The sequence below is a fragment of the Salvia hispanica genome, chromosome 5, assembly GCF_029641045.1.
Source record: "Salvia hispanica isolate PSC_SH4W2 chromosome 5, Shi_PSC_v1, whole genome shotgun sequence".
In the NCBI taxonomy this organism is placed as follows: domain Eukaryota; kingdom Viridiplantae; phylum Streptophyta; class Magnoliopsida; order Lamiales; family Lamiaceae; genus Salvia; species Salvia hispanica.
This window is the reverse complement of record NC_142696.1, coordinates 10,474,269-10,497,767: the sequence shown is the minus strand read 5'-3', so window position 1 is coordinate 10,497,767 and position 23,499 is coordinate 10,474,269. Positions and strand designations below refer to the sequence as shown.

Below are 23,499 nucleotides of genomic sequence, written 5' to 3'. Positions count from 1 at the left end.
TACTCCGGGAAGCAAAAAGAGGCCGTTTCGAGCCATTTCGAACACTTTTAGTTCGCAGCTAATGTTTTTCGGCACGTTTAAGATTGTGGGACCCGCTCGTCACCGGCTCGTGGAGTTTGTCGTACTTTTTGTCCTCGTACTCGACAACAGCTAATCGAGTGTCGGACCACATCAAGACCAACTGAACGGAAAAAAAAAATGAACGCACTCGCAAAAAAAAGGGTGCAACACGAGGACTTCCCAGGGGGTCACCCATCCTAGTACTACTCTCGCCCAAGCACGCTTAACTTCGAAGTTCTGATGGGATCCGGTGCATTAGAGCTGGTATGATCGCACCCATCAATAGCCCCGCACTTTATTCTTTCATAGCGTACGCTCCCGTGCGCAGGTTCTGATCCCCCACCCTCCAGACGAGTATAACTTTTGATCGGGAAGGAGTTACGGGACCCACAACATATCACCGCGAAGCTCTCGCCGAGCCCCACGTTCTGAGCTACGGGTACAGCCCGTGGCTACTCCGGGAAGCAAAAAGAGGCCGTTTCGAGCCATTTCGAACACTTTTAGTTCGCAGCTACTGTTTTTCGGCACGTTTAAGATTGTGGGACCCGCTCGTCACCGGCTCGTGGAGATTGTCGTACTTTTTGTCCTCGTACTCGACAACAGCTAATCGAGTGTCGGACCACATCAAGACCAACTGAACGGAAAAAAAAAATGAACGCACTCGCAAAAAAAAGGGTGCAACACGAGGACTTCCCAGGGGGTCACCCATCCTAGTACTACACTCGCCCAAGCACGCTTAACTTCGGAGTTCTGATGGGATCCGGTGCATTAGAGCTGGTATGATCGCACCCATCAATATCCCCGCACTTTATTCTTTCATAGCGTACGCTCCCGTGCGCAGGTTCTGATCCCCCACCCTCCAGACGGGTATAACTTTTGATCGGGAAGGACTTACGGGACCCACAACATATCACCGCGAAGCTCTCGCCGAGCCCCACGTTCTGAGCTACGGGTACAGCCCGAGGCTACTCCGGGAAGCAAAAAGAGGCCGTTTCGAGCCATTTCGAACACTTTTAGTTCGCAGCTACTGTTTTTCGGCACGTTTAAGATTGTGGGACCCGCTCGTCACCGGCTCGTGGAGATTGTCGTACTTTTTGTCCTCGTACTCGACAACAGCTAATCGAGTGTCGGACCACATCAAGACCAACTGAACGGAAAAAAAAATGAACCCACTCGCAAAAAAAGGGGTGCAACACGAGGACTTCCCAGGGGGTCACCCATCCTAGTACTACTCTCGCCCAAGCACGCTTAACTTCGGAGTTCTGATAGGATCCGATGCATTAGAGCTGGTATGATCGCACCCATCAATAGCCCCGCACTTTATTCTTTCATAGCGTACGCTCCCGTGCGCAGGTTCTGATCCCCCACCCTCCAGACGGGTATAACTTTTGATCGGGAAGGAGTTACGGGACCCACAACATATCACCGCGAAGCTCTCGCCGAGCCCCACGTTCTGAGCTACGGGTACAGCCCGTGGCTACTCCGGGAAGCAAAAAGAGGCCGTTTCGAGCCATTTCGAACACTTTTAGTTCGCAGCTACTGTTTTTCGGCACGTTTAAGATTGTGGGACCCGCTTGTCACCGGCTCGTGGAGATTGTCGTACTTTTTGTCCTCGTACTCGACAACAGCTAATCGAGTGTCGGACCACATCATGACCAACTGAACAGGAAAAAAAAATGAACGCACTCGCAAAAAATGGAGTGCAACACGAGGACTTCCCAGGGGGTCACCCATCCTAGTACTACTCTCGCCCAAGCACGCTTAACTTCGGAGTTCTGATGGGATCCGGTGCATTAGGGCTGGTATGATCGCACCCATCAAAAGCCTCGCACTTTATTCTTTCATAGCGTACGCTCCCGTGCGCAGGTTCTGATCCCCCACCCTTCACACAGACATAACTTTTGATCCAGAAGGAGTTACGGGACCCACAGCATATCACCGCGAAGCTCTCGCCGAGCCCCACGTTCTGAGCTACGTGTACAACCCGTGGCTACTCCGGGAAGCAAAAAGAGGCCGTTTCGAGCCATTTCGAACACTTTTAGTTCGCAGCTACTGTTTTTCGGCACGTTTAAGATTGTGGGACCCGCTCGTCACCGGCTCGTGGAGTTTGTCGTACTTTTTGTCCTCGTACTCGACACCAGCTAATCGAGTGTCGGACCACATCAAGACCAACTGAACGGAAAAAAAAAATGAACGCACTCGCAAAAAAAAGGGTGCAACAAGAGGACTTCCCAGGGGGTCACCCATCCTAGTACTACTCTCGCCCAAGCACGCTTAACTTCGGAGTTCTGATGGGATCCGGTGCATTAGAGCTGGTATGATCGCACCCATCAATAGCCCCGCACTTTATTCTTTCATAGCGTACGCTCCCGTGCGCAGGTTCTGATCCCCCACCCTCCAGACGGGTATAACTTTTGATCGGGAAGGAGTTACGGGACCCACAACATATCACCGCGAAGCTCTCGCCGAGCCCCACGTTCTGAGCTACGGGTACAGCCCGTGGCTACTCCGGGAAGCAAAAAGAGGCCGTTTCGAGCCATTTCGAACACTTTTAGTTCGCAGCTACTTTTTTTCGGCACGTTTAAGATTGTGGGACCCGCTCGTCACCGGCTCGTGGAGATTGTCGTACTTTTTGTCCTCGTACTCGACAACAGCTAATCGAGTGTCGGACCACATCAAGACCAACTGAACGGAAAAAAAAAATGAACGCACTCGCAAAAAAAGGGGTGCAACACAAGGACTTCCCAGGGGGTCACCCATCCTAGTACTACTCTCGCCCAAGCACGCTTAACTTCGGAGTTCTGATGGGATCCGGTGCATTAGGGCTGGTATGATCGCACCCATCAATAGCCTCGCACTTTATTCTTTCATAGCGTACGCTCCCGTGTGCAGGTTCTGATCCCCCACCCTTCACACAGGCATAACTTTTGATCCGGAAGGAGTTACGGGACCCACAGCATATCACCGCGAAGCTCTCGCCGAGCCCCACGTTCTGAGCTACGTGTACAACCCGTGGCTACTCCGGGAAGCAAAAAGAGGCCGTTTCGAGCCATTTCGAACACTTTTAGTTCGCAGCTACTGTTTTTCGGCACGTTTAAGATTGTGGGACCCGCTCGTCACCGGCTCGTGGAGTTTGTCGTACTTTTTGTCCTCGTACTCGACAACAGCTAATCGAGTGTCGGACCACATCAAGACCAACTGAACGGAAAAAAAAAATGAACGCACTCGCAAAAAAAAGGGTGCAACAAGAGGACTTCCCAGGGGGTCACCCATCCTAGTACTACTCTCGCCCAAGCACGCTTAACTTCGGAGTTCTGATGGGATCCGGTGCATTAGAGCTGGTATGATCGCACCCATCAATAGCCCCGCACTTTATTCTTTCATAGCGTACGCTCCCGTGCGCAGGTTCTGATCCCCCACCCTCCAGACGGGTATAACTTTTGATCGGGAAGGAGTTACGGGACCCACAACATATCACCGCGAAGCTCTCGCCGAGCCCCACGTTCTGAGCTACGGGTACAGCCCGTGGCTACTCCGGGAAGCAAAAAGAGGCCGTTTCGAGCCATTTCGAACACTTTTAGTTCGCAGCTACTTTTTTTCGGCACGTTTAAGATTGTGGGACCCGCTCGTCACCGGCTCGTGGAGATTGTCGTACTTTTTGTCCTCGTACTCGACAACAGCTAATCGAGTGTCGGACCACATCAAGACCAACTGAACGGAAAAAAAAAATGAACGCACTCGCAAAAAAAGGGGTGCAACACAAGGACTTCCCAGGGGGTCACCCATCCTAGTACTACTCTCGCCCAAGCACGCTTAACTTCGGAGTTCTGATGGGATCCGGTGCATTAGGGCTGGTATGATCGCACCCATCAATAGCCTCGCACTTTATTCTTTCATAGCGTACGCTCCCGTGTGCAGGTTCTGATCCCCCACCCTTCACACAGGCATAACTTTTGATCCGGAAGGAGTTACGGGACCCACAGCATATCACCGCGAAGCTCTCGCCGAGCCCCACGTTCTGAGCTACGTGTACAACCCGTGGCTACTCCGGGAAGCAAAAAGAGGCCGTTTCGAGCCATTTCGAACACTTTTAGTTCGCAGCTACTGTTTTTCGGCACATTTAAGATTGTGGGACCCGCTCGTCACCGGCTCGTGGAGTTTGTCGTACTTTTTGTCCTCGTACTCGACAACAGCTAATCGAGTGTCGGACCACATCAAGACCAACTGAACGGAAAAAAAAAATGAACGCACTCGCAAAAAAAAGGGTGCAACACGAGGACTTCCCAGGGGGTCACCCATCCTAGTACTACTCTCGCCCAAGCACGCTTAACTTCGGAGTTCTGATGGGATCCGGTGCATTAGAGCTGGTATGATCGCACCCATCAATAGCCCCGCACTTTATTCTTTCATAGCGTACGCTCCCGTGCGCAGGTTCTGATCCCCCACCCTCCAGACGGGTATAACTTTTGATCGGGAAGGACTTACGGGACCCACAACATATCACCGCGAAGCTCTCGCCGAGCCCCACGTTCTGAGCTACGGGTACAGCCCGTGGCTACTCCGGGAAGCAAAAAGAGGCCGTTTCGAGCCATTTCGAACACTTTTAGTTCGCAGCTACTGTTTTTCGGCACGTTTAAGATTGTGGGACCCGCTCGTCACCGGCTCGTGGAGATTGTCGTACTTTTTGTCCTCGTACTCGACAACAGCTAATCGAGTGTCGGACCACATCAAGACCAACTGAACGGAAAAAAAAATGAACCCACTCGCAAAAAAAGGGGTGCAACACGAGGACTTCCCAGGGGGTCACCCATCCTAGTACTACTCTCGCCCAAGCACGCTTAACTTCAAAGTTCTGATGGGATCCGGTGCATTAGAGCTGGTATGATCGCACCCATCAATAGCCCCGCACTTCATTCTTTCATAGCGTACGCTCCCGTGCGCAGGTTCTGATCCCCCACCCTCCAGACGGGTATAACTTTTGATCGGGAAGGAGTTACGGGACCCACAACATATCACCGCGAAGCTCTCGCCGAGCCCCACGTTCTGAGCTACGGGTACAGCCCGTGGCTACTCCGGGAAGCAAAAAGAGGCCGTTTCGAGCCATTTCGAACACTTTTAGTTCGCAGCTACTGTTTTTCGGCACGTTTAAGATTGTGGGACCCGCTCGTCACCGGCTCGTGGAGATTGTCGTAATTTTTGTCCTCGTACTCGACAACAGCTAATCGAGTGTCAGACCACATCAAGACCAACTGAACGGAAAAAAAAAATGAACGCACTCGCAAAAAAAAGGTGCAACACGAGGACTTCCCAGGGGGTCACCCATCCTAGTACTACTCTCGCCCAAGCACGCTTAACTTCGTAGTTCTAATGGGATCCGGTGCATTAGAGCTGGTATGATCGCACCCATCAATAGCCCCGCACTTTATTCTTTCATAGCGTACGCTCCCGTGCGCAGGTTCTGATCCCCCACCCTCCAGACGGGTATATCTTTTGATCGGGAAGGAGTTACGGGACCCACAACATATCACCGCGAAGCTCTCGCCGAGCCCCACGTTCTGAGCTACGGGTACAGCCCGTGGCTACTCCGGGAAGCAAAAAGAGGCCGTTTCGAGCCATTTCGAACACTTTTAGTTCGCAGCTACTGATTTTCGGCACGTTTAAGATTGTGGGACCCGCTCGTCACCGGCTCGTGGAGATTGTCGTACTTTTTGTCCTCGTACTCGACAACAGCTAATCGAGTGTCGGACCACATCAAGACCAACTGAACGGAAAAAAAAAATGAACGCACTCACAAAAAAGGAGTGCAACAGAGGGACTTCCCAGGGGGTCACCCATCCTAGTACTACTCTCGCCCAAGCACGCTTAACTTCGGAGTTCTGATGGGATCCGGTGCATTAAGGCTGGTATGATCGCACCCATCAAAAGCCTCGCACTTTATTCTTTCATAGCGTACGCTCCCGTGCGCAGGTTCTGATCCCCCACCCTTCACACAGGCATAACTTTTGATCCAGAAGGAGTTACGGGACCCACAGCATATCACCGCGAAGCTCTCGCCGAGCCCCACGTTCTGAGCTACGTGTACAACCCGTGGCTACTCCGGGAAGCAAAAAGAGGCCGTTTCGAGCCATTTCGAACACTTTTAGTTCGCAGCTACTGTTTTTCGGCACGTTTAAGATTGTGGGACCCGCTCGTCACCGGCTCGTGGAGTTTGTCGTACTTTTTGTCCTCGTACTCGACAACAGCTAATCGAGTGTCGAACCACATCAAGACCAACTGAACGGAAAAAAAAAATGAACGCACTCGCAAAAAAAAGGGTGCAACACGAGGACTTCCCAGGGGGTCACCCATCCTAGTACTACTCTCGCCCAAGCACGCATAACTTCGGAGTTCTGATGGGATCCGGTGCATTAGTGCTGGTATGATCGCACCCATCAATAGCCTCGCACTTTATTCTTTCATAGCGTACGCTCCCGTGCGCAGGTTCTGATCCCCCACCCTCCAGACGGGTATAACTTTTGATCGGGAAGGAGTTACGGGACCCACAGCATATCACCGCGAAGCTCTCGTCGAGCCCCACGTTCTGAGCTACGGGTACAGCCCGTGGCTACTCCGGGAAGCAAAAAGAGGCCGTTTCGAGCCATTTCGAACACTTTTAGTTCGCAGCTACTGTTTTTCGGCACGTTTAAGATTGTGGGACCCGCTCGTCACCGGCTCGTGGAGATTGTCGTACTTTTTGTCCTCGTACTCGACAATAGCTAATCGAGTGTCGGACCACATCAAGACCAATTGAACGGAAAAAAAAAATGAACGCACTCGCAAAAAAAGGGGTGCAACACGAGGACTTCCCAGGGGGTCACCCATCCTAGTACTACTCTCGCCCAAGCACGCTAAACTTCGGAGTTCTGATGGGATCCGGTGCATTAGGGCTGGTATGATCGCACCCATCAATAGCCTCGCACTTTATTCTTTCATAGCGTACGCTCCCGTGCGCAGGTTCTGATCCCCCACCCTTCACACAGGCATTACTTTTGATCCGGAAGGAGTTACGGGACCCACAGCATATCACCGCGAAGCTCTCGCCGAGCCCCACGTTCTGAGCTACGTGTACAACCCGTGGCTACTCCGGGAAGCAAAAAGAGGCCGTTTCGAGCCATTTCGAACACTTTTAGTTCGCAGCTACTGTTTTTCGGCACGTTTAAGATTGTGGGACCCGCTCGTCACCGGCTCGTGGAGTTTGTCGTACTTTTTGTCCTCGTACTCGACAACAGCTAATCGAGTGTCGGACCACATCAAGACCAACTGAACGGAAAAAAAAAATGAACGCACTCGCAAAAAAAGGGGTGCAACACGAGGACTTCCCAGGGGGTCACCCATCCTAGTACTACTCTCGCCCAAGCACGCTTAACTTCGGAGTTCTGATGGGATCCGGTGCATTAGGGCTGGTATGATCGCACCCATCAATAGCCTCGCACTTTATTCTTTCATAGCGTACGCTCCCGTGCGCAGGTTCTGATCCCCCACCCTTCACACAGGCATAACTTTTGATCCGGAAGGAGTTACGGGACCCACAGCATATCACCGCGAAGCTCTCGCCGAGCCCCACGTTCTGAGCTACGTGTACAGCCCGTGGCTACTCCGGGAAGCAAAAAGAGGCCGTTTCGTGCCATTTCGAACACTTTTAGTTCGCAGCTACTGTTTTTCGGCACGTTTAAGATTGTGGGACCCGCTCGTCACCGGCTCATGGAGTTTGTCGTACTTTTTGTCCTCGTACTCGACAACAGCTAATCGAGTGTCGGACCACATCAAGACCAACTGAACGGAAAAAAAAAATGAACGCACTCGCAAAAAAAGGGGTGCAACACGAGGACTTCCCAAGGGGTCACCCATCCCAGTACTACTCTCGCCCAAGCACGCTTAACTTCGGAGTTCTGATGGGATCCGGTGCATTAGTGCTGGTACGATCGCACCCATCAATAGCCCCGCACTTTATTCTTTCATAACGTACGCTCCCGTGCGCAGGTTCTGATCCCCCACCCTCCAGACGGGTATAACTTTTGATCGGGAAGGAGTTACGGGACCCACAACATATCACCGCGAAGCTCTCGCCGAGCCCCACGTTCTCAGCTACGGGTACAGCCCGTGGCTACTCCGGGAAGCAAAAAGAGGCCGTTTCGAGCCATTTCGAACACTTTTAGTTCGCAGCTACTGTTTTTCGGCACGTTTAAGACTGTGGGACCCGCTCGTCACCGGCTCGTGGAGTTTGTCGTACTTTTTGTCCTCGTACTCGACAACAGCTAATCGAGTGTCGGACCACATCAAGACCAACTGAACGAAAAAAAAAATGAACGCACTCGCAAAAAAAGGGGTGCAACACGAGGACTTCCCAGGGGGTCACCCATCCTAGTACTACTCTCGCCCAAGCACGCTTAACTTCGGAGTTCTGATGGGATCCGGTGCATTAGTGCTGGTATGATCGCACCCATCAATAGCCCCGCACTTTATTGTTTCATAGCGTACGCTCCCGTGCGCAGGTTCTGATCCCCCACCCTCCAGACGGGTATAACTTTTGATAGGGAAGGAGTTACGGGACCCACAGCATATCACCGCGAAGCTCTTGCCGAGCCCCACGTTCTGAGCTACGGGTACAGCCCGTGGCTACTCCGGGAAGCAAAAAGAGACCGTTTCGAGCCATTTCGAACACTTTTAGTTCGCAGCTACTGTTTTTCGGCACGTTTAAGATTGTGGGACCCGCTCGTCACCAGCTCGTGGAGATTGTCGTACTTTTTGTCCTCGTACTCGACAACAGCTAATCGAGTGTCGGACCACATCAAGACCAACTGAACGGAAAAAAAAAATGAACGCACTCGCAAAAAAAGGGGTGCAACACAAGGACTTCCCAGGAGGTCACCCATCCTAGTACTACTCTCGCCCAAGCACGCTTATCTTCGGAGTTCTGATGGGATCCGGTGCATTAGGGCTGGTATGATTGCACCCATCAATAGCCTCGCACTTTATTCTTTCATAGCGTACGCTCCCGTGCGAAGGTTCTGATCCCCCACCCTTCACACAGGCATAACTTTTGATCCGGAAGGAGTTACGGGACCCACAGCATATCACCGCGAAGCTCTCGCCGACCCCACGTTCTGAGCTACGTGTACAGCCCGTGGCTACTCCGGGAAGCAAAAAGAGGCCGTTTCGAGCCATTTCGAACACTTTTAGTTCGCAGCTACTGTTTTTCGGCACGTTTAAGATTGTGGGACCCGCTCGTCACCGGCTCGTGGAGTTTGTCGTACTTTTTGTCCTCGTACTCGACAACAGCTAATCGAGTGTCGGACCACATCAAGACCAACTGAACGAAAAAAAAAATGAACGCACTCGCAAAAAAAGGGGTGCAACGAAGGACTTCCCAGGGGGTCACCCATCCTAGTACTACTCTCGCCCAAGCACGCTTAACTTCGGAGTTCTGATGGGATCCGGTGCATTAGTGCTGGTATGATCGCACCCATCAATAGCCCCGCACTTTATTCTTTCATAGCGTACGCTCCCGTGCGCAGGTTCTGATCCCCCACCCTCCAGACGGGTATAACTTTAGATCGGGAAGGAGTTACGGGACCCACAGCATATCACCGCGAAGCTCTCGTCGAGCCCCACGTTCTGAGCTACGGGTACAGCCTGTGGCTACTCCGGGAAGCAAAAAGAGGCCGTTTCGAGCCATTTCGAACACTTTTAGTTCGCAGCTACTGTTTTTCGGCACGTTTAAGATTGTGGGACCCGCTCGTCACCGGCTCGTGGAGATTGTCGTACTTTTTGTCCTCGTACTCGACAACAGCTAATCGAGTGTCGGACCACATCAAGACCAATTGAACGGAAAAAAAAAAATGAACGCACTCGCAAAAAAAGGGGTGCAACACGAGGACTTCCCAGGGGGTCACCCATCCTAGTACTATTCTCGCCCAAGCACGCTTAACTTCGGAGTTCTGATGGGATCCGGTGCATTAGGGCTGGTATGATCGCACCCATCAATAGCCTCGCACTTTATTCTTTCATAGCGTACGCTCCCGTGCGCAGGTTCTGATCCCCCACCCTTCACACAGGCATAACTTTTGATCCGGAAGGAGTTACGGGACCCAAAGCATATCACCGCGAAGCTCTCGCCGAGCCCCACGTTCTGAGCTACGTGTACAGCCCGTGGCTACTCCGGGAAGCAAAAAGAGGCCGTTTCGAGCCATTTCGAACACTTTTAGTTCGCAGCTACTGTTTTTCGGCACGTTTAAGATTGTGGGACCCGCTCGTCACCGGCTCGTGGAGATTGTCGTACTTTTTGTCCTCGTACTCGACAACAGCTAATCGAGTGTCGGACCACATCAAGACCAACTGAACGGAAAAAAAAAATGAACGCACTCGCAAAAAAAGGGGTGCAACACGAGGACTTCCCAGGGGGTCACCCATCCTAGTACTACTCTCGCCCAAGCACGCTTAACTTCGGAGTTCTGATGGGATCCGGTGCATTAGTGCTGGTATGATCGCACCCATCAATAGCCCCGCACTTTATTGTTTCATAGCGTACGCTCCCGTGCGCAGGTTCTGATCCCCCACCCTCCAGACGGGTATAACTTTTGATAGGGAAGGAGTTACGGGACCCACAGCATATCACCGCGAAGCTCTCGCCGAGCCCCACGTTCTGAGCTACGGGTACAGCCCGTGGCTACTCCGGGAAGCAAAAAGAGGCCGTTTCGAGCCATTTCGAACACTTTTAGTTCGCAGCTACTGTTTTTCGGCACGTTTAAGATTGTGGGACCCGCTCGTCACCGGCTCGTGGAGATTGTCGTAATTTTTGTCCTCGTACTCGACAACAGCTAATCGAGTGTTAGACCACATCAAGACCAACTGAACGGAAAAAAAAAATGAACGCACTCGCAAAAAAAAGGTGCAACACGAGGACTTCCCAGGGGGTCACCCATCCTAGTACTACTCTCGCCCAAGCACGCTTAACTTCGTAGTTCTAATGGGATCCGGTGCATTAGAGCTGGTATGATCGCACCCATCAATAGCCCCGCACTTTATTCTTTCATAGCGTACGCTCCCGTGCGCAGGTTCTGATCCCCCACCCTCCAGACGGGTATATCTTTTGATCGGGAAGGAGTTACGGGACCCACAACATATCACCGCGAAGCTCTCGCCGAGCCCCACGTTCTGAGCTACGGGTACAGCCCGTGGCTACTCCGGGAAGCAAAAAGAGGCCGTTTCGAGCCATTTCGAACACTTTTAGTTCGCAGCTACTGATTTTCGGCACGTTTAAGATTGTGGGACCCGCTCGTCACCGGCTCGTGGAGATTGTCGTACTTTTTGTCCTCGTACTCGACAACAGCTAATCGAGTGTCGGACCACATCAAGACCAACTGAACGGAAAAAAAAAATGAACGCACTCACAAAAAAGGAGTGCAACAGAGGGACTTCCCAGGGGGTCACCCATCCTAGTACTACTCTCGCCCAAGCACGCTTAACTTCGGAGTTCTGATGGGATCCGGTGCATTAAGGCTGGTATGATCGCACCCATCAAAAGCCTCGCACTTTATTCTTTCATAGCGTACGCTCCCGTGCGCAGGTTCTGATCCCCCACCCTTCACACAGGCATAACTTTTGATCCAGAAGGAGTTACGGGACCCACAGCATATCACCGCGAAGCTCTCGCCGAGCCCCACGTTCTGAGCTACGTGTACAACCCGTGGCTACTCCGGGAAGCAAAAAGAGGCCGTTTCGAGCCATTTCGAACACTTTTAGTTCGCAGCTACTGTTTTTCGGCACGTTTAAGATTGTGGGACCCGCTCGTCACCGGCTCGTGGAGTTTGTCGTACTTTTTGTCCTCGTACTCGACAACAGCTAATCGAGTGTCGAACCACATCAAGACCAACTGAACGGAAAAAAAAAATGAACGCACTCGCAAAAAAAAGGGTGCAACACGAGGACTTCCCAGGGGGTCACCCATCCTAGTACTACTCTCGCCCAAGCACGCATAACTTCGGAGTTCTGATGGGATCCGGTGCATTAGTGCTGGTATGATCGCACCCATCAATAGCCTCGCACTTTATTCTTTCATAGCGTACGCTCCCGTGCGCAGGTTCTGATCCCCCACCCTCCAGACGGGTATAACTTTTGATCGGGAAGGAGTTACGGGACCCACAGCATATCACCGCGAAGCTCTCGTCGAGCCCCACGTTCTGAGCTACGGGTACAGCCCGTGGCTACTCCGGGAAGCAAAAAGAGGCCGTTTCGAGCCATTTCGAACACTTTTAGTTCGCAGCTACTGTTTTTCGGCACGTTTAAGATTGTGGGACCCGCTCGTCACCGGCTCGTGGAGATTGTCGTACTTTTTGTCCTCGTACTCGACAATAGCTAATCGAGTGTCGGACCACATCAAGACCAATTGAACGGAAAAAAAAAATGAACGCACTCGCAAAAAAAGGGGTGCAACACGAGGACTTCCCAGGGGGTCACCCATCCTAGTACTACTCTCGCCCAAGCACGCTAAACTTCGGAGTTCTGATGGGATCCGGTGCATTAGGGCTGGTATGATCGCACCCATCAATAGCCTCGCACTTTATTCTTTCATAGCGTACGCTCCCGTGCGCAGGTTCTGATCCCCCACCCTTCACACAGGCATTACTTTTGATCCGGAAGGAGTTACGGGACCCACAGCATATCACCGCGAAGCTCTCGCCGAGCCCCACGTTCTGAGCTACGTGTACAACCCGTGGCTACTCCGGGAAGCAAAAAGAGGCCGTTTCGAGCCATTTCGAACACTTTTAGTTCGCAGCTACTGTTTTTCGGCACGTTTAAGATTGTGGGACCCGCTCGTCACCGGCTCGTGGAGTTTGTCGTACTTTTTGTCCTCGTACTCGACAACAGCTAATCGAGTGTCGGACCACATCAAGACCAACTGAACGGAAAAAAAAAATGAACGCACTCGCAAAAAAAGGGGTGCAACACGAGGACTTCCCAGGGGGTCACCCATCCTAGTACTACTCTCGCCCAAGCACGCTTAACTTCGGAGTTCTGATGGGATCCGGTGCATTAGGGCTGGTATGATCGCACCCATCAATAGCCTCGCACTTTATTCTTTCATAGCGTACGCTCCCGTGCGCAGGTTCTGATCCCCCACCCTTCACACAGGCATAACTTTTGATCCGGAAGGAGTTACGGGACCCACAGCATATCACCGCGAAGCTCTCGCCGAGCCCCACGTTCTGAGCTACGTGTACAGCCCGTGGCTACTCCGGGAAGCAAAAAGAGGCCGTTTCGTGCCATTTCGAACACTTTTAGTTCGCAGCTACTGTTTTTCGGCACGTTTAAGATTGTGGGACCCGCTCGTCACCGGCTCATGGAGTTTGTCGTACTTTTTGTCCTCGTACTCGACAACAGCTAATCGAGTGTCGGACCACATCAAGACCAACTGAACGGAAAAAAAAAATGAACGCACTCGCAAAAAAAGGGGTGCAACACGAGGACTTCCCAAGGGGTCACCCATCCCAGTACTACTCTCGCCCAAGCACGCTTAACTTCGGAGTTCTGATGGGATCCGGTGCATTAGTGCTGGTACGATCGCACCCATCAATAGCCCCGCACTTTATTCTTTCATAACGTACGCTCCCGTGCGCAGGTTCTGATCCCCCACCCTCCAGACGGGTATAACTTTTGATCGGGAAGGAGTTACGGGACCCACAACATATCACCGCGAAGCTCTCGCCGAGCCCCACGTTCTCAGCTACGGGTACAGCCCGTGGCTACTCCGGGAAGCAAAAAGAGGCCGTTTCGAGCCATTTCGAACACTTTTAGTTCGCAGCTACTGTTTTTCGGCACGTTTAAGACTGTGGGACCCGCTCGTCACCGGCTCGTGGAGTTTGTCGTACTTTTTGTCCTCGTACTCGACAACAGCTAATCGAGTGTCGGACCACATCAAGACCAACTGAACGAAAAAAAAAATGAACGCACTCGCAAAAAAAGGGGTGCAACACGAGGACTTCCCAGGGGGTCACCCATCCTAGTACTACTCTCGCCCAAGCACGCTTAACTTCGGAGTTCTGATGGGATCCGGTGCATTAGTGCTGGTATGATCGCACCCATCAATAGCCCCGCACTTTATTGTTTCATAGCGTACGCTCCCGTGCGCAGGTTCTGATCCCCCACCCTCCAGACGGGTATAACTTTTGATAGGGAAGGAGTTACGGGACCCACAGCATATCACCGCGAAGCTCTTGCCGAGCCCCACGTTCTGAGCTACGGGTACAGCCCGTGGCTACTCCGGGAAGCAAAAAGAGACCGTTTCGAGCCATTTCGAACACTTTTAGTTCGCAGCTACTGTTTTTCGGCACGTTTAAGATTGTGGGACCCGCTCGTCACCAGCTCGTGGAGATTGTCGTACTTTTTGTCCTCGTACTCGACAACAGCTAATCGAGTGTCGGACCACATCAAGACCAACTGAACGGAAAAAAAAAATGAACGCACTCGCAAAAAAAGGGGTGCAACACAAGGACTTCCCAGGAGGTCACCCATCCTAGTACTACTCTCGCCCAAGCACGCTTATCTTCGGAGTTCTGATGGGATCCGGTGCATTAGGGCTGGTATGATTGCACCCATCAATAGCCTCGCACTTTATTCTTTCATAGCGTACGCTCCCGTGCGAAGGTTCTGATCCCCCACCCTTCACACAGGCATAACTTTTGATCCGGAAGGAGTTACGGGACCCACAGCATATCACCGCGAAGCTCTCGCCGACCCCACGTTCTGAGCTACGTGTACAGCCCGTGGCTACTCCGGGAAGCAAAAAGAGGCCGTTTCGAGCCATTTCGAACACTTTTAGTTCGCAGCTACTGTTTTTCGGCACGTTTAAGATTGTGGGACCCGCTCGTCACCGGCTCGTGGAGTTTGTCGTACTTTTTGTCCTCGTACTCGACAACAGCTAATCGAGTGTCGGACCACATCAAGACCAACTGAACGAAAAAAAAAATGAACGCACTCGCAAAAAAAGGGGTGCAACGGAGGACTTCCCAGGGGGTCACCCATCCTAGTACTACTCTCGCCCAAGCACGCTTAACTTCGGAGTTCTGATGGGATCCGGTGCATTAGTGCTGGTATGATCGCACCCATCAATAGCCCCGCACTTTATTCTTTCATAGCGTACGCTCCCGTGCGCAGGTTCTGATCCCCCACCCTCCAGACGGGTATAACTTTAGATCGGGAAGGAGTTACGGGACCCACAGCATATCACCGCGAAGCTCTCGTCGAGCCCCACGTTCTGAGCTACGGGTACAGCCTGTGGCTACTCCGGGAAGCAAAAAGAGGCCGTTTCGAGCCATTTCGAACACTTTTAGTTCGCAGCTACTGTTTTTCGGCACGTTTAAGATTGTGGGACCCGCTCGTCACCGGCTCGTGGAGATTGTCGTACTTTTTGTCCTCGTACTCGACAACAGCTAATCGAGTGTCGGACCACATCAAGACCAATTGAACGGAAAAAAAAAAATGAACGCACTCGCAAAAAAAGGGGTGCAACACGAGGACTTCCCAGGGGGTCACCCATCCTAGTACTATTCTCGCCCAAGCACGCTTAACTTCGGAGTTCTGATGGGATCCGGTGCATTAGGGCTGGTATGATCGCACCCATCAATAGCCTCGCACTTTATTCTTTCATAGCGTACGCTCCCGTGCGCAGGTTCTGATCCCCCACCCTTCACACAGGCATAACTTTTGATCCGGAAGGAGTTACGGGACCCAAAGCATATCACCGCGAAGCTCTCGCCGAGCCCCACGTTCTGAGCTACGTGTACAGCCCGTGGCTACTCCGGGAAGCAAAAAGAGGCCGTTTCGAGCCATTTCGAACACTTTTAGTTCGCAGCTACTGTTTTTCGGCACGTTTAAGATTGTGGGACCCGCTCGTCACCGGCTCGTGGAGATTGTCGTACTTTTTGTCCTCGTACTCGACAACAGCTAATCGAGTGTCGGACCACATCAAGACCAACTGAACGGAAAAAAAAAATGAACGCACTCGCAAAAAAAGGGGTGCAACACGAGGACTTCCCAGGGGGTCACCCATCCTAGTACTACTCTCGCCCAAGCACGCTTAACTTCGGAGTTCTGATGGGATCCGGTGCATTAGTGCTGGTATGATCGCACCCATCAATAGCCCCGCACTTTATTGTTTCATAGCGTACGCTCCCGTGCGCAGGTTCTGATCCCCCACCCTCCAGACGGGTATAACTTTTGATAGGGAAGGAGTTACGGGACCCACAGCATATCACCGCGAAGCTCTTGCCGAGCCCCACGTTCTGAGCTACGGGTACAGCCCGTGGCTACTCCGGGAAGCAAAAAGAGACCGTTTCGAGCCATTTCGAACACTTTTAGTTCGCAGCTACTGTTTTTCGGCACGTTTAAGATTGTGGGACCCGCTCGTCACCGGCTCGTGGAGATTGTCGTACTTTTTGTCCTCGTACTCGACAACAGCTAATCGAGTGTCGGACCACATCAAGACCAACTGAACGGAAAAAAAAAATGAACGCACTCGCAAAAAAAGGGGTGCAACACGAGGACTTCCCAGGGGGTCACCCATCCTAGTACTACTCTCGCCCAAGCACGCTTAACTTCGGAGTTCTGATGGGATCCGGTGCATTAGTGCTGGTATGATCGCACCCATCAATAGCCCCGCACTTTATTGTTTCATAGCGTACGCTCCCGTGCGCAGGTTCTGATCCCCCACCCTCCAGACGGGTATAACTTTTGATAGGGAAGGAGTTACGGGACCCACAGCATATCACCGCGAAGCTCTTGCCGAGCCCCACGTTCTGAGCTACGGGTACAGCCCGTGGCTACTCCGGGAAGCAAAAAGAGACCGTTTCGAGCCATTTCGAACACTTTTAGTTCGCAGCTACTGTTTTTCGGCACGTTTAAGATTGTGGGACCCGCTCGTCACCAGCTCGTGGAGATTGTCGTACTTTTTGTCCTCGTACTCGACAACAGCTAATCGAGTGTCGGACCACATCAAGACCAACTGAACGGAAAAAAAAAATGAACGCACTCGCAAAAAAAGGGGTGCAACACAAGGACTTCCCAGGAGGTCACCCATCCTAGTACTACTCTCGCCCAAGCACGCTTATCTTCGGAGTTCTGATGGGATCCGGTGCATTAGGGCTGGTATGATTGCACCCATCAATAGCCTCGCACTTTATTCTTTCATAGCGTACGCTCCCGTGCGAAGGTTCTGATCCCCCACCCTTCACACAGGCATAACTTTTGATCCGGAAGGAGTTACGGGACCCACAGCATATCACCGCGAAGCTCTCGCCGACCCCACGTTCTGAGCTACGTGTACAGCCCGTGGCTACTCCGGGAAGCAAAAAGAGGCCGTTTCGAGCCATTTTGAACACTTTTAGTTCGCAGCTACTGTTTTTCGGCACGTTTAAGATTGTGGGACCCGCTCGTCACCGGCTCGTGGAGATTGTCGTACTTTTTGTCCTCGTACTCGACAACAGCTAATCGAGTGTCGGACCACATCAAGACCAACTGAACGAAAAAAAAAATGAACGCACTCGCAAAAAAAGGGGTGCAACAGGAGGACTTCCCAGGGGGTCACCCATCCTAGTACTACTCTCGCCCAAGCACGCTTAACTTCGGAGTTCTGATGGGATCCGGTGCATTAGTGCTGGTATGATCGCACCCATCAATAGCCCCGCACTTTATTCTTTCATAGCGTACGCTCCCGTGCGCAGGTTCTGATCCCCCACCCTCCAGACGGGTATAACTTTTGATCGGGAAGGAGTTACGGTACCCACAGCATATCACCGCGAAGCTCTCGTCGAGCCCCACGTTCTGAGCTACGGGTACAGCCTGTGGCTACTCCGGGAAGCAAAAAGAGGCCGTTTCGAGCCATTTCGAACACTTTTAGTTCGCAGCTACTGTTTTTCGGCACGTTTAAGATTGTGGGACCCGCTCGTCACCGGCTCGTGGAGATTGTCGTACTTTTTGTCCTCGTACTCGACAACAGCTAATCGAGTGTCGGACCACATCAAGACCAATTGAACGGAAAAAAAAAATGAACGCACTCGCAAAAAAAGGGGTGCAACACGAGGACTTCCCAGGGGGTCACCCATCCTAGTACTACTCTCGCCCAAGCACGCTTAACTTCGGAGTTCTGATGGGATCCGGTGCATTAGGGCTGGTATGATCGCACCCATCAATAGCCTCGCACTTTATTCTTTCATAGCGTACGCTCCCGTGCGCAGGTTCTGATCCCCCACCCTTCACACAGGCATAACTTTTGATCCGGAAGGAGTTACGGGACCCACAGCATATCACCGCGAAGCTCTCGCCGAGCCCCACGTTCTGAGCTACGTGTACAGCCCGTGGCTACTCCGGGAAGCAAAAAGAGGCCGTTTCGAGCCATTTCGAACACTTTTAGTTCGCAGCTACTGTTTTTCGGCACGTTTAAGATTGTGGGACCCGCTCGTCACCGGCTCGTGGAGATTGTCGTACTTTTTGTCCTCGTACTCGACAACAGCTAATCGAGTGTCGGACCACATCAAGACCAACTGAACGGAAAAAAAAAATGAACGCACTCGCAAAAAAAGGGGTGCAACACGAGGACTTCCCAGGGGGTCACCCATCCTAGTACTACTCTCGCCCAAGCACGCTTAACTTCGGAGTTCTGATGGGATCCGGTGCATTAGGGCTGGTATGATCGCACCCATCAATAGCCTCGCACTTTATTCTTTCATAGCGTACGCTCCCGTGCGCAGGTTCTGATCCCCCACCCTTCACACAGGCATAACTTTTGATCCGGAAGGAGTTACGGGACCCACAGCATATCACCGCGAAGCTCTCGCCGAGCCCCACGTTCTGAGCTACGTGTACAGCCCGTGGCTACTCCGGGAAGCAAAAAGAGGCCGTTTCGAGCCATTTCGAACACTTTTAGTTCGCAGCTACTGTTTTTCGGCACGTTTAAGATTGTGGGACCCGCTCGTCACCGGCTCGTGGAGATTGTCGTACTTTTTGTCCTCGTACTCGACAACAGCTAATCGAGTGTCGGACCACATCAAGACCAACTGAACGGAAAAAAAAAATGAACGCACTCGCAAAAAAAGGGGTGCAACACGAGGACTTCCCAGGGGGTCACCCATCCTAGTACTACTCTCGCCCAAGCACGCTTAACTTCGGAGTTCTGATGGGATCCGGTGCATTAGTGCTGGTATGATCGCACCAATCAATAGCCCCGCACTTTATTCTTTCATAGCGTACGCTCCCGTGCGCAGGTTCTGATCCCCCACCCTCCAGACGGGTATAACTTTTGATAGGGAAGGAGTTACGGGACCCACAGCATATCACCGCGAAGCTCTTGCCGATCCCCACGTTCTGAGCTACGGGTACAGCCCGTGGCTACTCCGGGAAGCAAAAAGAGACCGTTTCGAGCCATTTCGAACACTTTTAGTTCGCAGCTACTGTTTTTCGGCACGTTTAAGATTGTGGGACCCGCTCGTCACCAGCTCGTGGAGTTTGTCGTACTTTTTGTCCTCGTACTCGACAACAGCTAATCGAGTGTCGGACCACATCAAGACCAACTGAACGGAAAAAAAAAATGAACGCACTCGCAAAAAAAGGGGTGCAACACGAGGACTTCCCAGGGGGTCACCCATCCTAGTACTACTCTCGCCCAAGCACGCTTAACTTCGGAGTTCTGATGGGATCCGGTGCATTAGAGCTGGTATGATCGCACCCATCGATAGCCCCGCACTTTATTCTTTCATAGCGTACGCTCCCGTGCGCAGGTTCTGATCCCCCACCCTCCAGACGGGTATAACTTTTGATCGGGAAGGAGTTACGGGACCCACAACATATCACCGCGAAGCTCTCGCCGAGCCCCACGTTCTGAGCTACGGGTACAGCCCGTGGCTACTCCGGGAAGCAAAAAGAGGCCGTTTCGAGCCATTTCGAACACTTTTAGTTCGCAGCTACTGTTTTTCGGCACGTTTAAGATTGTGGGACCCGCTCGTCACCGGCTCGTGGAGATTGTCGTACTTTTTGTCCTCGTACTCGACAACAGCTAATCGAGTGTCGGACCACATCAAGACCAACTGAACGGGAAAAAAAATGAACGCACTCGCAAAAAAAGGAGTGCAACACGAGGACTTCCCAGGGGGTCACTCATCCTAGTACTACTCTCGCCCAAGCACGCTTAACTTCGGAGTTCTGATGGGATCCGGTGCATTAGGGCTGGTATGATCGCACCCATCAATAGCCTCGCACTTTATTCTTTCATAGTGTACGCTCCCGTGCGAAGGTTCTGATCCCCCACCCTTCACACAGGCATAACTTTTGATCCGGAAGGAGTTACGGGACCCACAGCATATCACCGCGAAGCTCTCGCCGACCCCACGTTCTGAGCTACGTGTACAGCCCGTGGCTACTCCGGGAAGCAAAAAGAGGCCGTTTCGAGCCATTTCGAACACTTCTAGTTCGCAGCTACTGTTTTTCGGCACGTTTAAGATTGTGGGACCCGCTCGTCACCGGCTCGTGGAGATTGTCGTACTTTTTGTCCTCGTACTCGACAACAGCTAATCGAGTGTCGGACCACATCAAGACCAACTGAACGGGAAAAAAAATGAACGCACTCGCAAAAAAAGGAGTGCAACACGAGGACTTCCCAGGGGGTCACCCATCCTAGTACTACTCTCGCCCAAGCACGCTTAACTTCGGAGTTCTGATGGGATCCGGTGCATTAGGGCTGGTATGATCGCACCCATCAATAGCCTCGCACTTTATTCTTTTATAGTGTACGCTCCCGTGCGAAGGTTCTGATCCCCCACCCTTCACACAGGCATAACTTTTGATCCGGAAGGAGTTACGGGACCCACAGCATATCACCGCGAAGCTCTCGCCGACCCCACGTTCTGAGCTACGTGTACAGCCCGTGGCTACTCCGGGAAGCAAAAAGAGGCCGTTTCGAGCCATTTCGAACACTTCTAGTTCGCAGCTACTGTTTTTCGGCACGTTTAAGATTGTGGGACCCGCTCGTCACCGGCTTGTGGAGTTTGTCGTACTTTTTGTCCTCGTACTCGACAACAGCTAATCGAGTGTCGGACCACATCAAGACCAACTGAACGAAAAAAAAAATGAACGCACTCGCAAAAAAACGGATGCAACACGAGGACTTCCCAGGGGGTCACCCATCCTAGTACTACTCTCGCCCAAGCACGCTTAACTTCGGAGTTCTGATGGGATCCGGTGCATTAGTGCTGGTATGATCGCTCCCATCAATAGCCCCGCACTTTATTCTTTCATAGCGTACGCTCCCGTGCGCAGGTTCTGATCCCCCACCCTCCAAACGGGTATAACTTTTGATCGGGAAGGAGTTACGGGACCCACAGCATATCACCGCGAAGCTCTCGTCGAGCCCCACGTTCTGAGCTACGGGTACAGCCCGTGGCTACTCCGGGAAGCAAAAAGAGGCCGTTTCGAGCCATTTCGAACACTTTTAGTTCGCAGCTACTGTTTTTCGGCACGTTTAAGATTGTGGGACCCGCTCGTCACCGGCTCGTGGAGATTGTCGTACTTTTTATTCTCGTACTCGACAACAGCTAATCGAGTGTCGGACCACATCAAGACCAATTGAACGGAAAAAAAAAAATGAACGCACTCGCAAAAAAAGGGGTGCAACACGAGGACTTCCCAGGGGGTCACCCATCCTAGTACTACTCTCGCCCAAGCACGCTTAACTTCGGAGTTCTGATGGGATCCGGTGCATTAGGGCTGGTATGATCGCACCCATCAATAGCCTCGCACTTTATTCTTTCATAGCGTACGCTCCCGTGCGCAGGTTCTGATCCCCCACCCTTCACACAGGCATAACTTTTGATCCGGAAGGAGTTACGGGACCCACAACATATCACCGCGAAGCTCTCGCCGAGCCCCACGTTCTGAGCTACGTGTACAGCCCGTGGCTACTCCGGGAAGCAAAAAGAGGCCGTTTCGAGCAATTTCGAACACTTTTAGTTCGCAGCTACTGTTTTTCGGCACCACATCAAGACCAACTGAACGGAAAAAAAAAATGAACGCACTCGCAAAAAAAGGGGTGCAACACGAGGACTTCCCAGGGGGTCACCCATCCTAGTACTACTCTCGCCCAAGCACGCTTAACTTCGGAGTTCTGATGGGATCCGGTGCATTAGAGCTGGTATGATCGCACCCATCAATAGCCCCGCACTTTATTCTTTCATAGTGTACGCTCCCGTGCGAAGGTTCTGATCCCCCACCCTTCACACAGGCATAACTTTTGATCCGGAAGGAGTTACGGGACCCACAGCATATCACCGCGAAGCTCTCGCCGACCCCACGTTCTGAGCTACGTGTACAGCCCGTGGCTACTCCGGGAAGCAAAAAGAGGCCGTTTCGAGCCATTTCGAACACTTTTAGTTCGCAGCTACTGTTTTTCGGCACGTTTAAGATTGTGGGACCCGCTCGTCACCGGCTCGTGGAGTTTGTCGTACTTTTTGTCCTCGTACTCGACAACAGCTAATCGAGTGTCGGACCACATCAAGACCAACTGAACGAAAAAAAAAATGAACGCACTCGCAAAAAAAGGAGTGCAACACGAGGACTTCCCAGGGGGTCACCCATCCTAGTACTACTCTCGCCCAAGCACGCTTAACTTCGGAGTTCTGATGGGATCCGGTGCATTAGTGCTGGTATGATCGCACCCATCAATAGCCCCGCACTTTATTCTTTCATAGCGTACGCTCCCGTGCGCAGGTTCTGATCCCCCACCCTCCAGACGGGTATAACTTTTGATCGGGAAGGAGTTACGGGACCCACAACATATCACCGCGAAGCTCTCGCCGAGCCCCACGTTCTGAGCTACGGGTACAGCCCGTGGCTACTCCGGGAAGCAAAAAGAGGCCGTTTCGAGCCATTTCGAACACTTTTAGTTCGAAGCTACTGTTTTTCGGCACGTTTAAGATTGTGGGACCCGCTCGTCACCGGCTCGTGGAGATTGTCGTACTTTTTGTCCTCGTACTCGACAACAGCTAATCGAGTGTCGGACCACATCAAGACCAACTGAACGGGAAAAAAAAATGAACGCACTCGCAAAAAAAGGAGTGCAACACGAGGACTTCCCAGGGGGTCACCCATCCTAGTACTACTCTCGCCCAAGCACGCTTAACTTCGGAGTTCTGATGGGATCCGGTGCATTAGGGCTGGTATGATCGCACCCATCAATAGCCTCGCACTTTATTCTTTCATAGCGTACGCTCCCGTGCGAAGGTTCTGATCCCCCACCCTTCAGACAGGCATAACTTTTGATCCGGAAGGAGTTACGGGACCCACAGCATATCACCGCGAAGCTCTCGCCGACCCCACGTTCTGAGCTACGTGTACAGCCCGTGGCTACTCCGGGAAGCA

At 52.2% G+C, this 23,499-nt stretch overlaps 46 non-coding genes across 46 annotated transcripts; all 46 read right to left on the bottom strand.

The window, feature by feature from the left end:
- Positions 1-219: 219 nt before the first annotated feature.
- LOC148926239 (5S ribosomal RNA) lies at positions 220-338 on the bottom strand. The gene has a single exon (XR_016131061.1). It is a non-coding gene; the product is annotated as a 5S ribosomal RNA (ribosomal RNA).
- Positions 339-732: 394 nt separating this feature from the next.
- On the bottom strand, positions 733-851 carry LOC148926238 (5S ribosomal RNA). Its single transcript, XR_016132050.1, has one exon. It is a non-coding gene; the product is annotated as a 5S ribosomal RNA (ribosomal RNA).
- Positions 852-1,244: 393 nt separating this feature from the next.
- On the bottom strand, positions 1,245-1,363 carry LOC148926237 (5S ribosomal RNA). The gene has a single exon (XR_016131491.1). It is a non-coding gene; the product is annotated as a 5S ribosomal RNA (ribosomal RNA).
- Positions 1,364-1,757: 394 nt separating this feature from the next.
- Positions 1,758-1,876, bottom strand: LOC148926236 (5S ribosomal RNA). The gene has a single exon (XR_016132115.1). It is a non-coding gene; the product is annotated as a 5S ribosomal RNA (ribosomal RNA).
- A 394-nt stretch (positions 1,877-2,270) lies between these two features.
- LOC148926235 (5S ribosomal RNA) lies at positions 2,271-2,389 on the bottom strand. Its single transcript, XR_016131235.1, has one exon. It is a non-coding gene; the product is annotated as a 5S ribosomal RNA (ribosomal RNA).
- A 394-nt stretch (positions 2,390-2,783) lies between these two features.
- LOC148926234 (5S ribosomal RNA) lies at positions 2,784-2,902 on the bottom strand. The gene has a single exon (XR_016131016.1). It is a non-coding gene; the product is annotated as a 5S ribosomal RNA (ribosomal RNA).
- A 394-nt stretch (positions 2,903-3,296) lies between these two features.
- On the bottom strand, positions 3,297-3,415 carry LOC148926233 (5S ribosomal RNA). The gene has a single exon (XR_016131234.1). It is a non-coding gene; the product is annotated as a 5S ribosomal RNA (ribosomal RNA).
- Positions 3,416-3,809: 394 nt separating this feature from the next.
- On the bottom strand, positions 3,810-3,928 carry LOC148926232 (5S ribosomal RNA). Its single transcript, XR_016131015.1, has one exon. It is a non-coding gene; the product is annotated as a 5S ribosomal RNA (ribosomal RNA).
- Positions 3,929-4,322: 394 nt separating this feature from the next.
- Positions 4,323-4,441, bottom strand: LOC148926231 (5S ribosomal RNA). The gene has a single exon (XR_016131818.1). It is a non-coding gene; the product is annotated as a 5S ribosomal RNA (ribosomal RNA).
- Positions 4,442-4,834: 393 nt separating this feature from the next.
- On the bottom strand, positions 4,835-4,953 carry LOC148926230 (5S ribosomal RNA). The gene has a single exon (XR_016131333.1). It is a non-coding gene; the product is annotated as a 5S ribosomal RNA (ribosomal RNA).
- Positions 4,954-5,346: 393 nt separating this feature from the next.
- On the bottom strand, positions 5,347-5,465 carry LOC148926229 (5S ribosomal RNA). Its single transcript, XR_016131605.1, has one exon. It is a non-coding gene; the product is annotated as a 5S ribosomal RNA (ribosomal RNA).
- Positions 5,466-5,858: 393 nt separating this feature from the next.
- LOC148926228 (5S ribosomal RNA) lies at positions 5,859-5,977 on the bottom strand. Its single transcript, XR_016131594.1, has one exon. It is a non-coding gene; the product is annotated as a 5S ribosomal RNA (ribosomal RNA).
- Positions 5,978-6,371: 394 nt separating this feature from the next.
- LOC148926227 (5S ribosomal RNA) lies at positions 6,372-6,490 on the bottom strand. Its single transcript, XR_016132206.1, has one exon. It is a non-coding gene; the product is annotated as a 5S ribosomal RNA (ribosomal RNA).
- Positions 6,491-6,884: 394 nt separating this feature from the next.
- LOC148926226 (5S ribosomal RNA) lies at positions 6,885-7,003 on the bottom strand. The gene has a single exon (XR_016131371.1). It is a non-coding gene; the product is annotated as a 5S ribosomal RNA (ribosomal RNA).
- Positions 7,004-7,397: 394 nt separating this feature from the next.
- On the bottom strand, positions 7,398-7,516 carry LOC148926225 (5S ribosomal RNA). The gene has a single exon (XR_016131980.1). It is a non-coding gene; the product is annotated as a 5S ribosomal RNA (ribosomal RNA).
- Positions 7,517-7,910: 394 nt separating this feature from the next.
- On the bottom strand, positions 7,911-8,029 carry LOC148926224 (5S ribosomal RNA). Its single transcript, XR_016131873.1, has one exon. It is a non-coding gene; the product is annotated as a 5S ribosomal RNA (ribosomal RNA).
- A 393-nt stretch (positions 8,030-8,422) lies between these two features.
- On the bottom strand, positions 8,423-8,541 carry LOC148926223 (5S ribosomal RNA). Its single transcript, XR_016131230.1, has one exon. It is a non-coding gene; the product is annotated as a 5S ribosomal RNA (ribosomal RNA).
- Positions 8,542-8,935: 394 nt separating this feature from the next.
- LOC148926222 (5S ribosomal RNA) lies at positions 8,936-9,054 on the bottom strand. Its single transcript, XR_016131376.1, has one exon. It is a non-coding gene; the product is annotated as a 5S ribosomal RNA (ribosomal RNA).
- A 392-nt stretch (positions 9,055-9,446) lies between these two features.
- On the bottom strand, positions 9,447-9,564 carry LOC148926221 (5S ribosomal RNA). Its single transcript, XR_016131162.1, has one exon. It is a non-coding gene; the product is annotated as a 5S ribosomal RNA (ribosomal RNA).
- Positions 9,565-9,959: 395 nt separating this feature from the next.
- LOC148926220 (5S ribosomal RNA) lies at positions 9,960-10,078 on the bottom strand. Its single transcript, XR_016132226.1, has one exon. It is a non-coding gene; the product is annotated as a 5S ribosomal RNA (ribosomal RNA).
- A 394-nt stretch (positions 10,079-10,472) lies between these two features.
- Positions 10,473-10,591, bottom strand: LOC148926219 (5S ribosomal RNA). Its single transcript, XR_016131219.1, has one exon. It is a non-coding gene; the product is annotated as a 5S ribosomal RNA (ribosomal RNA).
- Positions 10,592-10,984: 393 nt separating this feature from the next.
- On the bottom strand, positions 10,985-11,103 carry LOC148926218 (5S ribosomal RNA). Its single transcript, XR_016131604.1, has one exon. It is a non-coding gene; the product is annotated as a 5S ribosomal RNA (ribosomal RNA).
- A 393-nt stretch (positions 11,104-11,496) lies between these two features.
- LOC148926217 (5S ribosomal RNA) lies at positions 11,497-11,615 on the bottom strand. Its single transcript, XR_016131593.1, has one exon. It is a non-coding gene; the product is annotated as a 5S ribosomal RNA (ribosomal RNA).
- Positions 11,616-12,009: 394 nt separating this feature from the next.
- Positions 12,010-12,128, bottom strand: LOC148926216 (5S ribosomal RNA). Its single transcript, XR_016132205.1, has one exon. It is a non-coding gene; the product is annotated as a 5S ribosomal RNA (ribosomal RNA).
- Positions 12,129-12,522: 394 nt separating this feature from the next.
- Positions 12,523-12,641, bottom strand: LOC148926215 (5S ribosomal RNA). Its single transcript, XR_016131370.1, has one exon. It is a non-coding gene; the product is annotated as a 5S ribosomal RNA (ribosomal RNA).
- Positions 12,642-13,035: 394 nt separating this feature from the next.
- Positions 13,036-13,154, bottom strand: LOC148926214 (5S ribosomal RNA). Its single transcript, XR_016131979.1, has one exon. It is a non-coding gene; the product is annotated as a 5S ribosomal RNA (ribosomal RNA).
- Positions 13,155-13,548: 394 nt separating this feature from the next.
- Positions 13,549-13,667, bottom strand: LOC148926213 (5S ribosomal RNA). Its single transcript, XR_016131872.1, has one exon. It is a non-coding gene; the product is annotated as a 5S ribosomal RNA (ribosomal RNA).
- Positions 13,668-14,060: 393 nt separating this feature from the next.
- LOC148926212 (5S ribosomal RNA) lies at positions 14,061-14,179 on the bottom strand. The gene has a single exon (XR_016131208.1). It is a non-coding gene; the product is annotated as a 5S ribosomal RNA (ribosomal RNA).
- A 394-nt stretch (positions 14,180-14,573) lies between these two features.
- Positions 14,574-14,692, bottom strand: LOC148926211 (5S ribosomal RNA). Its single transcript, XR_016131374.1, has one exon. It is a non-coding gene; the product is annotated as a 5S ribosomal RNA (ribosomal RNA).
- Positions 14,693-15,084: 392 nt separating this feature from the next.
- On the bottom strand, positions 15,085-15,202 carry LOC148926210 (5S ribosomal RNA). The gene has a single exon (XR_016131315.1). It is a non-coding gene; the product is annotated as a 5S ribosomal RNA (ribosomal RNA).
- A 395-nt stretch (positions 15,203-15,597) lies between these two features.
- Positions 15,598-15,716, bottom strand: LOC148926209 (5S ribosomal RNA). Its single transcript, XR_016132225.1, has one exon. It is a non-coding gene; the product is annotated as a 5S ribosomal RNA (ribosomal RNA).
- Positions 15,717-16,110: 394 nt separating this feature from the next.
- Positions 16,111-16,229, bottom strand: LOC148926208 (5S ribosomal RNA). The gene has a single exon (XR_016131197.1). It is a non-coding gene; the product is annotated as a 5S ribosomal RNA (ribosomal RNA).
- Positions 16,230-16,623: 394 nt separating this feature from the next.
- LOC148926207 (5S ribosomal RNA) lies at positions 16,624-16,742 on the bottom strand. The gene has a single exon (XR_016131186.1). It is a non-coding gene; the product is annotated as a 5S ribosomal RNA (ribosomal RNA).
- Positions 16,743-17,136: 394 nt separating this feature from the next.
- LOC148926206 (5S ribosomal RNA) lies at positions 17,137-17,255 on the bottom strand. The gene has a single exon (XR_016131373.1). It is a non-coding gene; the product is annotated as a 5S ribosomal RNA (ribosomal RNA).
- Positions 17,256-17,647: 392 nt separating this feature from the next.
- On the bottom strand, positions 17,648-17,766 carry LOC148926205 (5S ribosomal RNA). Its single transcript, XR_016131036.1, has one exon. It is a non-coding gene; the product is annotated as a 5S ribosomal RNA (ribosomal RNA).
- Positions 17,767-18,160: 394 nt separating this feature from the next.
- Positions 18,161-18,279, bottom strand: LOC148926204 (5S ribosomal RNA). Its single transcript, XR_016131977.1, has one exon. It is a non-coding gene; the product is annotated as a 5S ribosomal RNA (ribosomal RNA).
- Positions 18,280-18,673: 394 nt separating this feature from the next.
- LOC148926203 (5S ribosomal RNA) lies at positions 18,674-18,792 on the bottom strand. The gene has a single exon (XR_016131976.1). It is a non-coding gene; the product is annotated as a 5S ribosomal RNA (ribosomal RNA).
- A 394-nt stretch (positions 18,793-19,186) lies between these two features.
- On the bottom strand, positions 19,187-19,305 carry LOC148926202 (5S ribosomal RNA). The gene has a single exon (XR_016131817.1). It is a non-coding gene; the product is annotated as a 5S ribosomal RNA (ribosomal RNA).
- A 394-nt stretch (positions 19,306-19,699) lies between these two features.
- On the bottom strand, positions 19,700-19,818 carry LOC148926201 (5S ribosomal RNA). Its single transcript, XR_016131813.1, has one exon. It is a non-coding gene; the product is annotated as a 5S ribosomal RNA (ribosomal RNA).
- A 393-nt stretch (positions 19,819-20,211) lies between these two features.
- Positions 20,212-20,330, bottom strand: LOC148926200 (5S ribosomal RNA). The gene has a single exon (XR_016131435.1). It is a non-coding gene; the product is annotated as a 5S ribosomal RNA (ribosomal RNA).
- A 392-nt stretch (positions 20,331-20,722) lies between these two features.
- LOC148926199 (5S ribosomal RNA) lies at positions 20,723-20,841 on the bottom strand. The gene has a single exon (XR_016132114.1). It is a non-coding gene; the product is annotated as a 5S ribosomal RNA (ribosomal RNA).
- A 392-nt stretch (positions 20,842-21,233) lies between these two features.
- On the bottom strand, positions 21,234-21,352 carry LOC148926198 (5S ribosomal RNA). Its single transcript, XR_016131141.1, has one exon. It is a non-coding gene; the product is annotated as a 5S ribosomal RNA (ribosomal RNA).
- Positions 21,353-21,747: 395 nt separating this feature from the next.
- Positions 21,748-21,866, bottom strand: LOC148926197 (5S ribosomal RNA). Its single transcript, XR_016131975.1, has one exon. It is a non-coding gene; the product is annotated as a 5S ribosomal RNA (ribosomal RNA).
- A 302-nt stretch (positions 21,867-22,168) lies between these two features.
- On the bottom strand, positions 22,169-22,287 carry LOC148926196 (5S ribosomal RNA). The gene has a single exon (XR_016131812.1). It is a non-coding gene; the product is annotated as a 5S ribosomal RNA (ribosomal RNA).
- A 392-nt stretch (positions 22,288-22,679) lies between these two features.
- On the bottom strand, positions 22,680-22,798 carry LOC148926195 (5S ribosomal RNA). The gene has a single exon (XR_016131308.1). It is a non-coding gene; the product is annotated as a 5S ribosomal RNA (ribosomal RNA).
- Positions 22,799-23,192: 394 nt separating this feature from the next.
- On the bottom strand, positions 23,193-23,311 carry LOC148926194 (5S ribosomal RNA). The gene has a single exon (XR_016132112.1). It is a non-coding gene; the product is annotated as a 5S ribosomal RNA (ribosomal RNA).
- Between the last annotated feature and the right edge of the window lie 188 nt (positions 23,312-23,499).